We start from the raw sequence: 8452 nt of genomic DNA on the forward strand, positions 1-8452 counted from the left end.
TCCTTTCACTGTTTGCATATAGAAATGCAATAGTTTTATGTATATTGACTTTATTGACTTTCTATTCTGCTACTATTAATAAGTAGTAGCTACTCACTAAGAAGTGGTTTCATGATGGCTGTTTAGTGTTTTATAAATATGTGTCTGTGTGTCTGCCTGTCTATCTGTGTGTGTATATGTATGTGTGTATATATGTATATATATAATTTTTCATGGTATTTGCACATTGTGGCAAATTCTTTCCCAATTTAGAATCCTCTTATATTTTCAGATTTTTCTTTTTTAGCCACTTGATAAGATCCATGTGCTTTTTCTCCTTTTTTGTTGATGTGCATTTGTGCATTTAATATACATAAGTAATTTATGTATATTAAGTCATCCTTATATCCCTTGTTCATGATGAGTGATTCTCTTGGTGTTTTGTTGAATTCAATATGCCAGTGTTTTGTTGAGTATTTTTGCCTCTGTGTTCATCAACTGTATCAGTCTAATTTCTTCTTGTGTATATGTTTGAGAGGTGTTTCTATTTCTTAATTTCTAAACTCATACCACTGTGATGGAAAACACTCATGATATGGTTTCAATTTATTAAGACTTCTTTTGTGTCCCAACCTATGATTGTGTGCAGTTGTGAAGCATGTGTATTCATTTTTGTGGAAACAGAAGTGGAAGTCATCTCAGCTGCATCTCAAAAATAATAAGTAGCTTTTTAAGAGGGTAAATATAGAAAAGGGCATGAGATAAAAGTATGCAAGAAAAGTCATGAAAGGACCATGTAACTTTCCAAAGATTGTGTCCCCGTGACATACTGGTGAATCCACCACAGAAGCAAAGGGGCTTCCTAAGCACAAGCAGTCGAGAAGGTCCTCCTTACCCAAGTGAGATAATTCTGGATCTGCACATAAAAGGGAATGATAAAACTCTTAAAATCTCTCCATAGGTTACGTGAAGTTCCTTTGTATTGTGTGCTGGTGTCTCAGAGTTGAAAGCAATAGTTTTTGTTTGTTTGTTTTTTGGGAAGTGGGGAAGGGGTCACAACTTGGCAATATTTGGCTTACTCCTGGTTCTGTGCTCAGGGATCACTCTTGGCAGGGCTCAGGGGACCAGATGGGCTGCCTGGGTTCAAACCTAGGCCAGCCACATGCAAAACACCCAAAGATTTCTCCTATCTCTTCCCCTCCCCACAGCAAGCAATTGTTGATTACCAGGGTGTGGGAAAGCTTGTCGAGTGACTGGTTGTCCTCGAGTGCACTCTCCTCCCAGGCAAGCTGAAAGAGCTGCAGACTGGATCTATTTCATTTTAATATGTAGAATGCTTCACACTGATATTTCGTGAACCAGCCCTCAACACTTAACATCCAGAAGGCACCCACATGTTTTTTAATTCTCTATGGTTTTCTACCTCACAGGCCATAGGGTACGAAACCTTGAGAATGCTACAAATATTAAGAGGACATTTGATCATTGTAAAAGAATATCATTTTTATTTTCATTAACTTTGCTGGCAAACTGATATGCTCCAGTGTTTAAATTTCAATGAAAAAAGAAAGGAAATGGGAAACTATCCAGATGGCTTGGCTAGAATAAACCGTCACATCTTAATATTCTAGTAACGGGATAAAAGCAACAAACCCTTCAGCATTTTCTCAGTATCTTCAACTTATGTTCACTGATAAGGAATATATTTTTAATCATATGAGTCCAAGCATCATAAACCAGATCATCTGAACATTTTAGAAATAAGTTATGAAGAAGAACAGAAGGGAGCTGGCGTTGGCATACATTAGCTCCAAAACACTGTGCCAAAAGACAGTTTTTAAAGACTGGATATAATGTACCAGGCAAGAAGCAAAGCAGAATCAGAAAAGCAGGTGTTAGGGGATCTGGAAAGAAACTATTTACTGCAATATTTTCAGGCCTAGGAAAAAAAGTCAACTTTCATAAGGACGTTTCTGGGTAGTCAAGTGATTTCATCTTTGTCAAGTGATTTTTTTTTTATTTATAGGTATTAAGGCACTTGCCTTGCATATGGCTAAAACTGTTCAATCCGCATCACTACCAATAGTGACCCTAAAGCACCAACAGCTATAACCCAAATCCACAAAACTTTTTAAAGAGTAGGGGGAGGAGAGATAGTACAGGAGTTACAGTGCTCGCTTTGCACATTGCTGACCTGGATTTAATCCCTGAGTCCCAAGAGCATAGCCAAGAGTGATCTCTGAGCACAGCAGGGTGTGGCCCCAAAACAAGTTGTATTTGAGAAACACAGGCCATTCTCTAATGTCCTATTTGCAGGTTTTTCAGCCTATACCCCCTGCCCACTTTGTCACTGACCTCTACCTGCACAGTCATGGGTTTCTAGTAGTGACTCCAAATGGAGCATGACAGCTCTTTTTCCTGAAAACTGCAAACAGTACTGCCGACCAAGAAGTAATTAGTCTACAATATTCTCAGCAAAGTGCTTATCAAGCATTGGAATCATGACTTGGGTCTGTGACCCACAGTCCTGGGCGGGAATTGTTCAGAGCCCTGAGTTCAGTCCAGGCTCTACTTCTTTTGTTTGTTTGAGTCTGACACACACTCAAAAAAAGAAAAAAGTGTATGATATGGTACATAACAGAGCAAATGAATGTCATTTACAAATGGCGTCAACGATCCAGTAAATATTTGGTAAGGGACTGCTGGGTGTCAGGTCTTGCTTTAAGCTTTAAAAACAACACTATGTGAAACAGTATGGAGTTTCCTCAAAAGAGAGAGAGAGAGAGAGAGAGGGAGAGAGAGAGAGAATTACTATATAATCTAGCAGTTCCTTTACTGGATAGTTATCTGCAGGATATAAAAACAAATTGCACAAAAATATGTTTATTGCAGTACAGTTCACAGAAACCAAGATACGGAAATGACCCAAGTTCCCACTCAACAAGCCCTGCTACACAATGGAACACTACTCAGCTGTAAAAAAATGTGTGTGTGTGTGTGTGTGTGTGTGAGAGAGAGAGAGAGAGAGAAAGAGAGAGAGAGAGAGAGAGAGAGAAGGAGGGAGGGAGGGAGAGAGGGTGGAGAGAGTATGTGAGGGAGGAAGAGAGGAGACAGATCTTGGCAATAGATTGGTAATTGCTAGGGGTGAAGTTAAGGGGTGTACTGTGTAGAGAGGGACTGGATGTGCTGATGGTGCCTGAACATTAAGTGGTAAACTTGGTGTGATACATACAGTTGCTAAAAGAGAAACTATACATTTGAAACCTCTATTTGGTGAATTATTTTTCTTTTTGCTTTTTGGGTCACACTTGGTGATGCACAGGGGTTACTCCTGCCTCATGCACTCAGGAATTACTCCTAATGGTGCTCAAGGTACCATATGGGATGCTGAGAATTGAACCCGGGTCGGCTACATGCAAGACAAATGCCCTACCTGCCGAGCTATCGCTCCAGCCCCTGTATTGTAAACTATTACCTCGATAAATAAATGCATCAATATAGCAATTATAAAAGTGAGAATAAAATTAAAACAAAAAAATCAAAGGGCATAATGGAACTTGGAGAGCTCCTTCTTGAGTTGCTATCCAAGAAAAAAAAAATACAGAAACTCAAACGATAAATACTGGAAGAGTTAAAATGAAAAGAAATTATGAAGTAGAAATTATGAAGTAAAAAACGCATGCACTCTTACATTGTTGCTGGAAAATAGATCTTGAACTTCTCAGTAAGTTTCTTAGCTATCAAAGCAACACACTCAGTTGCCATGTTTTAGAAACATGCTCTGTTACCAGTTATAAAGTCTATTTCCTAACAAAGAAAAAAAGCAGTATTGCAAGTATTTGAATTTAGTCTGGATGGATAAAATTTGGTAAGTGGAGGTGGAATAGAACAATCCAAGGAGGAGAGAGAATGCTGAGAATGGAGACACCAGTGTGTGCTTCAGAAGTGTTAAGTCGGCTGTCCTGGATTAATTCATCCAATGAACATTTGAACACCTGTCTTATATTTCCACTTGACAGCTCATGCTTGTGGGGGTGGGAATGGCATTTCCAGTAGCTTAGTAACTGATTTACACAAGTGAGGGGCTTGATAAGTGAATGAGGTGAGAGAACAGTAAATAATGTGCAGGTGATGCCAGGTGCTAGGAATGGGCTATTCGCAGAACAGATACATGGAAACGTGTTTGCAATACTGTGTCATTAAGAACCTTAGAGTTTCACTACTTAAACATGGAACACTTCAGAAACTGGTAGAATCTAAGTGTCTTCAGGCCACCCTCGTGGAAATGCTGTTCTCTGAAGATGAATAATTGATGATAGCAATTGTCTTGATTTCCTGATTTTCTCTAATTGTACATTTGCTTTGAATTCATGTTAACAACGATGGGAAAAATGGCAATATGGCTTATTAGTGCTATTAAAATCCTCACAGATCCTTAAAAAACAAAAAAGAAAGAAAAGAAAAAAAAAGAACCTTAGAGTTTGGGTTTGGAGTGGTAGTACAGCAGACAGGGTGTTTGCCTTGCACAAGGTCAACCCACGTTCTATTCAGCATCCCATATGGTTCCCCAAGCACCACCAAGAGTAATTCTTGAGTGCAGAGCCAGGAGTAACCCCTGAGAATCACTGGGTGTGACCCAAAAAGCAAAAAGAAAAAAGGAACTTTAGGTTTTATATGATAATATGAGGGAACACATGATGTAAAAACCATGACGTAAAAGCATGTCTATCAGAATTAAGACACCCCAAATATGCACATAGGAATCCCCAAGAGATAAGAATATATTTGCTTTCCTGGCAAAAGTGACTTTGTAGATGTGAGGAGAGGATGAGATCTCAAGTTGCAAAGACAAAAAAAGACCCAAAAACCAAAATAAAGCAATTAGTATACTTTATCTCCAAAAAAAAAAAAAATCAGTTGTCAGGAAGAAGAAGCGGCATGAAATGCCGTGAAAATGGATGGTTTTTAATTTCTAAATCTCATGGAGGATCTGAAGAAGAATTAGGAAAACCTGATGGTGGGAGAAGCTCTGTCATTAGGGTCAATTAATGAGCTCTGTGAGAGTTTGGACCTTTGGAAGAATAGCTTCAATTAGAGTTGAATGTTTTCTATGACCTTTGTTTCTTTTTATTTTATCAAACTTATTTTATTTTTGGTTTGGGGATCTCATCTGGTGGTGTTCAGGGCTTCTTCCTGGCTCTGTCCTCAAGGATCACTCCTGGTGATGCTAGGGGACATATGTGGTGCCAGGGATTAAATCCAGGCCAGCTGCATGCAAGGCAAGCACCACACTAGCTGAACTATTGCTCTGGCCCCCATTTCATTTAATCTTTGATACTGTTTGGTTTGGGAACCAAAACCCAAACTGGGTGGTGCTCAGGAGTTACTTCCAGCTCAGTGCTCAAGGTCACTGGCAGTGCTCTGGCAGACCATTCAATGCCAAGGATCAAATTCAAATCCTCCCTTGCAAAAGCATGTGCTCAGCTTGCTGAGTTATTTATCTAGTCCTATTGCCATGTCCTTTAATAAAGTAAAACATGTACTTGTGGACAGCCCCAAACCAGCCCAATTTGGCGGTTAATCACCTGTCATTATAAATCTGCCTTGCAGAAAGATGGGGTATTTAAAAAAGCTCAAGAGGGTTTCCCTTTTCTGGATTAATTCTAAGCAATTTAGCCGGAACCAACTGGAAGATGTGAGAAGAGCCATTTATCTTGTCACAAATATTGTTTAAGGGGGAAAATGCAACATACTTTAAAAGGGGGCACACAGCCTAATGCTACTTGCTATAAAGATCAAGGTTAAAAATAACAATGATGTATTCTGTTTTTACCTAACAAATAATAGTCCAGTGAATCCCTCTGGCAGTAGAACAATTATCCTTGGCAGGTAGTGAGCCCATTGCTGAGGCTACTGAAAAGAGCCTGGTTGCCTGCTTTGGCAGCAGAATCAAAAGTAAATCACCCCTTCCTGGGGTAGAGAGGAGTGGGGAATGGGGACAATACAGCACCAAAGAGAATCTTCTATCTGCAAGACAACTAGTGATGTCTCGTCATACGGGCCAAACCCAGAAAATAAGTCAAGAGTATCCTAGCCCTTGCCTATTATTGCTTTTCAAGGGACAAAGCCAACATCATGAGAACACTTCCTGCGTATGTCAGTACCTCCTTGGGTGGTGTCCCTGCAGCGTAGCCCAGCAAGAGTCAAAAACACACCTCTCCGCACCCAGAAAGCCTGGAATAGATCTAACCACCCTCCTTAAGTAGAACCAAAGGATACTGCCAGCAGCCAGAGAGAGCGTTTACAGAGCATGCCTGCATATCTGCAAGGTACCTGGATGCTTCACACCTTAACTCAGTTCTCTTGGCAGCTCCAGGCGGCAGGAGGTAAAATTGTACCTGATAAAAGTGGAGCCAGGACCTAACCCTAGCTAAGAGTGTGAAGGAATAGGCAAGAGGCAGCCAATTTGATGGTGGCCACGACAGTAGAAGGATGGTGGGCTGAAATATGCTATACCTATGTTGAGGTGCGGAGCTGTTTGGAAACTTACATCATATTGTGACTCAATGATAAATGAATGAAATATATAACTGTATAGGTAGATCTATATTTAAAAATCTAGTAAAATCTTAAGCCGGGGCTGGAAGATGGCATAGAGGTCTGGAGTGCGGGTAGGATGTTTGCCTTGCACATGGTCAACCCGGGTTCGATTCCCAGCAACCCATATGGTCCCCCATGCACCGCCAGGAATAATTCCTGAGTGCAGAGCCAGGAGTAACTCCTGTGCATCACGAGATGTGATCCAAAAAGCCAATAATAATAATAATAATAATGATGATGATGAGAAGAATTGGGGAAAGAAAAGCCGTTAAAGCCTGGGAAGCATATGTAGCTTGTCCTCCTTAAGAAATCATAAATCCCTGCCAAACCTTAGCACAGCAAGGGAAGACACTTGCCTTGCACACGGCCAACCCGCTTCAATCCCTGGCATACATAGGGTCCCGAGCCCTCCAGGAGTAATATCTGACCACAGAGCCAGTACTAAGTCTTGAGCACCATCAGGTGGGACCCCCAAACAAAACAAATCATAAACCTGCAAAGCCCTTTCCTGGGTTGATTTATGGAGTGACTAAGGGAGAATTCAATGACTGTTCTCCTCACCCAGGGGCTCCTTAGAAAGGACCCCCCACTAATCGCTCCAAGGAAAATCATGCATATTTCTTCTCCTGTTTTTGTTGGGTGCAGTGTGTGTGTGTGTGTGTGTGTGTGTGTGTGTGTGTGTGTGGTGGCGGGGGGGGGGTGTCCATCTGGCTATGCTCAGAGTTTATTCACAACTGGCTCTGCACTCACGGGAGGGGGTCACTCCTGGCAGGGCTCGGGGTACGGTCAGTGGTGCAAGGCAAGCTTCTTACCCACTGTCCTATGGCTCAAGTCTACAAACCTTTAAAGCCCGCCAGCCACACATGCTAGGGGAAAAGGGAGCTCAGATAGAGAAGAGAGCACCAAATACAGGGTGTTGGGAGGATCCTCCCAGAATGGGAGAAGAATGCTGAAAGTAGACTATAGAACAAACATGATTGCCACTCAGTGCCTCATTTACAAACCACAACACCCAAAAGGAGAGAGAGAACAAAAGGGAATGCCCTGCCACAGAGGCAGGGTGCAATGGGGGGGATGCGAGGGATACTGGGACCCCGGGGTGGTGGAAAATGGGCACTGGTGGAGGGATGGGTACTCGATCATTGTTTGAAACCCAAGCACAAAAACTTATAAGTCTACAACTGTACCTCATGGTGTTTCACTATTCAAAAATAAAAAATAAATAAACAAAGCCAGTGTTTCATCTAACCTGTGGTTAGGCTGGCGCAGGCCACCCTCGTGCCAGGGCAGATTGTGACCCCTAGTCAAGTGGTGCTGCGTCTCTCAGCCTCCCAACCTGCAGCTCCGCACCCTGTCCGCAAACTTGTCCAGTTACCCGCGCTAGCAAGCTCCAGCTTTCCCTCCCTCAGCTCCCAAACGAATCTCACCCCCCACACCCCAACCCACCCCCGCAGAAAAGCAGCCGCCACCCGTCTCCGGCAAAGATGTGACCAAGCAAAGTGGGTGGCCCGGGGAGTGGGGCGCGAGCTCCCGCGTGCGCGCGACCCGCGGCCTCTCTCCGCGGGCACGCGCCCTCTCGCCCCTACTCCCAAGCGGGGACGCCGCCACGAAAGCGCGCGGCCGCTGTCCGCGGGCACGCGACGTCGAGCACGCGCCCGCTTCCACGCCCCCCCCCCCCTCCCCTGGTGGGGACGCCTCGACGAAGGCGCGTGCCCGCGAGACGCGGGCGCCATCTTGGATTCGGCGTCCGAGGCCGAGACCCTGAGGAGCTGTGAGAGAAAGGGGGCGGCGGCGGCGGCAGCAGCGCGTGTGTCGCGGCGACCCTGCGGCCACGGAGCGAGGCTGCCTTGACGACGGGCTGCTCGCTCCCGGG

Source organism: Sorex fumeus, unplaced genomic scaffold (assembly GCF_029834395.1).
Source record: "Sorex fumeus unplaced genomic scaffold, SorFum_2.1 ptg000008l, whole genome shotgun sequence".
Taxonomy (NCBI): domain Eukaryota; kingdom Metazoa; phylum Chordata; class Mammalia; order Eulipotyphla; family Soricidae; genus Sorex; species Sorex fumeus.